Source organism: Echinops telfairi, unplaced genomic scaffold (assembly GCF_000313985.2).
Source record: "Echinops telfairi isolate 266 unplaced genomic scaffold, ASM31398v2 ScPeMD7_3533;HRSCAF=4204_0, whole genome shotgun sequence".
Classification (NCBI taxonomy): domain Eukaryota; kingdom Metazoa; phylum Chordata; class Mammalia; order Afrosoricida; family Tenrecidae; genus Echinops; species Echinops telfairi.
This window is the reverse complement of record NW_022107431.1, coordinates 105,323,255-105,330,167: the sequence shown is the minus strand read 5'-3', so window position 1 is coordinate 105,330,167 and position 6,913 is coordinate 105,323,255. Positions and strand designations below refer to the sequence as shown.

Sequence of the window (6,913 nt, the reverse complement as noted above, 5' to 3'; positions counted from 1 at the left end):
GCTCTGTCTGGGATTTGTCCATAGCTGTATTCTTTAAGCTTTAAAAACGGGGGAATGGCTTGATAAAGGATTAAAAAGACAAAGCCTGCAAAGCCCTTAGTTAGCACAGGCACAGCACCTGTTGACTTTTTCAATGCTCTTCTGAGTATCACAGAACAAGCTAAATAAAGTTCGATGTTAAAAATATTTTTCAAGACATATTACAATGAAAATAGTCACTTTATAGACATTAGCTCAACATAATTGATACCTATGACATAAGGTATCAATGAACTAATCTTTTGTTGTGCCAATGATGACTTGTTGTACTTTTAAATTTTATATGTAAGATGATTGTTTAAAAATCATTTAGGAGCTAGAATGAAGTTTAAATAAAGGTCATGTTTTATGTTCTAAGAATATGTAGGGATCCAATAGAGGTGATATCTAATTTTCAGTCATGAGGAATTGCCTTGGGTTTGTTTGAAAGGGGAGCTCTGGTGGCTCCGTTGATTAAGCAGTGGGCTGCTTACTGTAATTGCAACCCACCATCTGCTCTGTAGGAAGATGAAGCACCCTGATTGTGTAAAGATTTATAGCCTAGAAAACCCAGAGAATGGTTATTCTCTGCCTATAGGGTCTCGATGAGTGGAATCACCTTGACAGTGGTGGGTTTAGTTTGGTTTCAAAAGGGAGACAAGAGGACTTAGGATGATGACTTTCCATGAATAACATTCTTGATGCTTGATTGGGTTTTCCTTAGAGCCCCTGCTCTGGGCAATAGCTATCAGCAAGAACAATGTATCTTGCGGTCATTTTGACAGAACAGTAATTTAACTCCCTAGCCACCCACCATTTTTCCATACTGGACTGAAATTTACTCCATGCTTTATCAATATAAAAGTGTATCTCTTCAGTTATTAACCTCTGTAGGCCTCATTTCAACAAGTTGCAGACCATATTAAGGTATACAACTTGATTGAACTAGTATTCCAGGGATTACTAAAAAATGAGAAGACACAATTCCAGCCCTTAAAGAGCTTGTAGTCAAGTTGGACAACCAAGGATAGATATATTTGTGAGATAGTATTTGTTGTTGTGTTAGTCTAGGTTGAGTAGATAAATGAATCCAGAGGCACTCATATATGTGTAAGAGAGAACTTTATTATCAAAAAGTAAGTATGTATCAATGAAACATCCAAGCCCAGTGCAGATTAAGTCCATAAGTCCGATTTTAGCCCATGAATTCCTCTTCAGACTCACACAGCACCTGCAATGATGCCGAACGCAGGAAGATCACAGGCCATTGGGTGGAAAATTCTGTGGGTCCAATGGCTTCAGGGTTCTGGCTGCTATCAGTGTGACTCCCTGTGGCTTGTCAACAGGGATGTGAAGCAGAGAGTCTGTCCTGCTTCCTGAGAGGAAAACAGCCAGAAGTCTCATGAGAAGGCTACGCCCACAATGAGACATCAATCAGGCTCTGACCTGATTGACAGGTTAAACCCCATCCCTATAACCTGTTTATCAAATCGACATGAAATTATGTGACTACCACAGTTATGTGTGCCACTGTGTTGATAGGACTTTAGGAGGAAACAAGTTGTTTAGAGAAGTACAAGTTGTACTTTTCAGGTTTGGAGGCACAGGAAGGTTGATGAAATGAGGCCAGAAAAGGAATCATGTAAATGACACTAGGCATAGCATTGAATGACAGGCAGAGTTTCAACAGCCAAGTCATAGTTCAAATAGAGACAGCAACATGAGTAAGAATGTGGAGAAAGCAGGGGGCATGAAAGCAAGCGTTTGGTTATGAGTAATTAAATCTGGTTGTAATATCATGTGCATTTAAAGGAACAGAGGTGAGTTGAATGAGGCGATAAGGAAAAGGATTCAATTTAATAAGAAATGAGAAACCTCACCGTCTTCTTATGGTTAAGGAGAGGTAGGTTTATTTTCTGTTGTACGCCAGTACACATTTATCAAAGAATCAGTAAACCCATAATGTCACAAATAATTATTTACTTTTCATTTCAGGTCCTACAATTCTATAGTAATTTTTAAGTGTACTGTGAAACTCTAAAAATCATTTAGACTGAACAGATGTACTTTTTCCACTGTTTTTTACCCTGATGCATCTACTTATCAAGTCTCTCCCTCCTCTGACTCTCCTACGACTTTATTTCTATTTTGTTTATTGCCCCTTTGGATTTTCCATTTCATATGGCATTATATGCATGTCCTCTCTTTGGCACCAAATGTTAAACTCAGGAGGTTGGCCTTTCCGTCAACCTATTTTCTTATACTCTGCAATACTCATTCTAAGAGCTATTCAAAGCTATACATTTAGATGAATGCATGGTTTAATTATATCTTCTTTCTAATGGAATCTCCAGTCCTGCGTTTACATGTCTTTATCTGTTCATGTTTTAAGCTATGTTCTAGTTCATATGTGGGAGATTCTGGCTACAACTATTGAAAAGAGGCTTGCAGGGCAGATGTCTTGGCCCTTTTCATACCCCTATTTAGTAACATGTAGAAGATGTAAGAACCATTATACTTCTTCATGTTCATTATGTTTTTATTATCGTAGTGATACATGTTTATTGTGAAACTTCAGGGAATTACAGATAAACAAAAGAGATAAAATTCTCTCAAAAGGCTAACCTGGGGAAAACCACTGTTACTGTTTTAAAGGAACTCCTAAAGCCAAGTCTGTGCACATGCCTTAAAGCTTTTAATACACATGGCTAATTTGCTCCTTAAAAGGACTGAACCATTTTATACTCCTTCGAGTGGTTTCAAGAATACTCTTCATTTGCATCAGCACTTTCTATAACCACTAATACTAATCCTGGCAAAATGGGTATAGGAAAATGATCCTTTGTAAATGTGCATTTTTCAAGAGAAAGAAAATAATATTCATGTGTTTTCCATTCGCATTTCCTTTGTGAATTGCCTCTTCAACTTTTTAATCTATTTGGGTGCTTCTTGCCTTTTTGTAGTGACCTTGAATAGGTGACCTTCGTTCCAGAAACATTTTCCTCACTCACTTGTTTTTATCATGTTTCCTTTTGGAGCCTCTGATCCTTAGGGAAAAGGTCAACTACATCAGATGAAAGTCCTATCTCTGATCAACTCTGTCTAGGCAGAGTGAGCCGTCCTGAGCTACGATGTCTTCTAGGAATGAATGGCAGCAAACATAAAACAACCAGTGGATACTTATTTGCTCCATGACCAATGGTTTTCAGAAATAGTGGTAAAAATAGCACTGAAAGTTTAAAAATGCCCTAATTTACTTGTGATGTCTAACTAAGAATTTAGAACTAAAAAAAAAAAAAGAATTTAGAACTAGACGACTTTCTTTTTACCCCTTAATAACATCATAACACATAACACTGGCCTAAAAAGGAACAGAATGGGAAGCCCATATTAACGATGACAAGTCAGATTTGGTAATTACAGTTATCAGTAATGTCCGTTCATCCACTATTGAGGCACTGAACTATTTCTATGGGATATGTATAGAAGTCATGTATGGCTGTGCCCTGTAAATTCAATAAAGAATGAACACTCATGTTTTTGTAACTAAGAAGTTAGCTGGAGGCAATGCTGAATTTCTTTCTTCTTGAAAAATGGAAACTATGAAGGAGAAAAAAAGGAGAAGGGAGTACAGAAGAGAAAAGAAAGGAATTATGAGTACAGAAATACTGGTTTAAAAAAAGAAGGAACATAATAACAAGCATAAACCAAGAAATGGAGACACAAGACATTGAAGAAACACATTCTTGAAAGTTGTTATACCAAAATTATCAAAATTCTGGGTAATGTTAATTTTTTAATAATTTATGGAAATGAGGCATTACACATATGAAATCGTTTCTCCCCCTGCCCCAGTGTAGTTAAGTGGGAGTCATTTTCAACCCTCAGATGGTACAAGGTAAGTTTAACGTAGGTGTCTTCCCTAGGGTATGAAGGTCAAAAGCAGTTTGCTGTTGAATTTTTTTCTTTAAAATACACGTATGCATACAGCTCAGCTAGGCGTTAGCTGTGCCACAGCTGTTTGCGGGAATTCTGAGTCCTGTCTAACTCTCCTATTATTTTCAGATGTTCCTTTACTAGCGGTAGCTTCAGAAACAAGGAGGGAAAACAGTCATTTCTAATTTTATTTGGTGCAGATAAGTAAAAGGTGCTAGGTAAGGGCCACTTTCCTGAAGGTTATTTTAAAATTCAATAGAAAGTAACTAAAACTGAAGCCTACAAGCCAACATGAAACTGGCCCAGATCTTAACCGCTTCTTGCAAGACAAACACAAGGATCTCTATTGCTCTGGGGATGGTGGTGTATCTAGCAGCAGATTAAGCAACAGATAATAATACATCAGATTTTTATTCTATCACTTCTCACTCTCTTCCAAAATGTTCCTTGCAATTTAGGATAAATGCTGAGTAAGTTTTCTTGGGTTTAGTGTTATGTACAGGAAATGGGGCACTATGACACAGTAACAGGAAAGTGTACATGTTAGGCTGTTTCAAAAATGAATTGTAACCATGTCTTAAGGTTTAATGACTATGAAGTAATTAAAACATCTAAGAATATAATGCTAAAATGAAGTTGATTTAATTTTATTAAAATAAAAATTAGGGGAAAAGGTTCCAATTAGAATAGTTCTTAAACCTTAATTTAAATAGTGTCATTTAATGTAAATAAGGTTAATTTAATAGTCTGCCAGTGATATAAAGCCTGGCTGGTCTTATTTTAATTCACTAGCAATTAAAAGTAAGTAAGGTACAAGGATAATTGTTTAGAGAGAAAAATCCAAAAGGATACAACTGTTTTTAAAAAATCAAGAATGATCACCAGAAGTCTGAAGAAAGTTGGTGAATCATGTTTTCAAACAGCCATTGAGCTGTGTGACTCACTTGATATCCTGCCTCATTGGCCTCATCCCACAGTCAACCAAAATCAGTGATGAAAATGGTACACCAAGGAAATATATCCGGAGATTCAAATTTCCATCTCTCTAGATGAGAAAGTCCAATGTGGCAGGTGTTTTAATTACAAAGAGGTTAAAAACCAGATGAGTCGTACTCCAATGAAAACAGAATCGGTCCTCCTTGAACATTTTTCTTAATGTTCTACTTTTGTGCTAGCCTGAATCTCTTCATTCCTTGATTTGAATGCCCTGATATGCAACACTTAGTTCCGTGGTCCTAGGGGAACTTTAAGCTTAATGATTTTCACCATTGTGGATCCATATTATAATCAACCTGTTTCTGGAGAGAAAGCATCTGCCTCAACTTTGGCAATACTAAACTCAAAACTCTAATGTAACGGCTTCCTAATGCCTGGCTTACTTTTCTGTATTAGATGATGGTCTTAGATTGCTTCCAGATATATTTGAAAGGAAACTAGAATTTCAACCATCTCTCTCTGCGTGTGTGTACATATATATCTGATGTACAGATATATATGTAAAATATATATTTTAAATCTGAGAATATATATTTACAAATATATATAATATATGTATATAGCTCAAGTATATATACCTAACAATAAATATAGACAGCTATTTGCTGTCTCTATCACTCAAAAAATATATATCTACAGCGAAATTACGGAAATACATCACCTCCACAAGCTCAAGGGGACCCCAAAGAGTTCAAAAGTCCAGCTAGGTAGCACCAATCCATGGAAAGATAGGTATATAAAAATCAAAATACATTTTGTGGGCTCTGAAACAGACAAATCAAGCAACACAAACTCGAGTTTGATTAAAAGACGGTCAGGCTCTCTTGGTGAAGTTTGTATCAACGGCTGACATCAAAGTGAAAAATTAAGCATAAATGGTTACCTCTTTTTCGTTCAACTGTTACAGGGTCAATTATCTACCTGTGAACATGCGCCACATGCAATACCATGACGCCACTTCTTCATAATCGGGAATGAGAAACTCGAAGCACCTGCATCCAACAGTCAGTTGGTCTATCTGCGAAAGTGCTAATAAAACATGAACCTGAGAGACAGGATCCCCAGCTCCCAGGCGACGTTGTTGTACTCCAGGGGAACCTGGGCATGAGTTGGCAGAGTCCTGTCTTGCGGAGTCCTCCGTTCCGTCCTCGCCGAGTGGGAGGGTCACACTGGGAAAGACTAATAAGGGCAGAGATGCGTCCCCCTTCCCCACTCACAGGGAGCTCACTCGGGCCACTCCTCAGCGGTGCTGCAGCCCAGCCTGGACTCCACTGCGCTTCAGGCGCCTCCGAGGGGCTCCCAGACACGGTCAAGGTAAGCGACCGGCCCTTCCGCTTCTCCTCTCTCGCGCTCACATACACACGCACACACGCCCGCTGCAGGCGCTCGACTCACGTTTCTGCTCATTGGCGTGCATCTGCTTTTCGAGACCATGTAAAACAAAACAACAACAAAACTCTGGTATGCTGCACCATGGAATGGTGTTCTGGCGGAGAAGTACTGCACACCTGCAATTACGCATTCCTCTAGGTCGCTTCGTGATGCAAAGAAACATGTTTGGCCTGGTGTGGCCACTACCCTCTGCTACCGACCAGGGGGTTAGTGGCCGTGGGGTCCCACAATGCTGGCTTTCTGCTGTCTGCGGGCGTTCTGGGTGGCTCTGCCGGGCGCGTGTGAGCGGGAAGCAGAACGGAGCCCTGCTGATGCGGGGGAGACGGGGCTCTAAATGCAGAAGGGGACGAACACCAAGCCCCCCTCCCCACCGCCCCCCATACATCCCTCGGGGCACGTGCACCAAACAAACTCTTCAGCAGCGGCCCTGTGACCCCGGGAGGGGAAGCCGGGAGACCGGAGGGTCGGGCGCTGCGTTCCGGCCCCGGGTTACCCAGTCCGACCAGCCCGTCCTCCTCCCGTGTCGCAGCTTCACGGAAGGCGCGGCCGCGGACTCGGGTCTCCCCCAGCC

At 40.1% G+C, this 6,913-nt stretch overlaps 1 long non-coding RNA gene across 1 annotated transcript in view; it reads left to right on the top strand.

Annotated features, from left to right (window-relative positions):
* The window catches only part of LOC123522204, a 93,798-nt gene extending 87,877 nt beyond the window's left edge, over nucleotides 1–5,921 (top strand). The window contains exon 3 of the long non-coding RNA XR_006680482.1: nucleotides 5,858–5,921. This is a non-coding gene — a long non-coding RNA (uncharacterized LOC123522204). The remainder of the gene's footprint in view (nucleotides 1–5,857) is intronic.
* The last annotated feature ends 992 nt before the right edge of the window (nucleotides 5,922–6,913 follow it).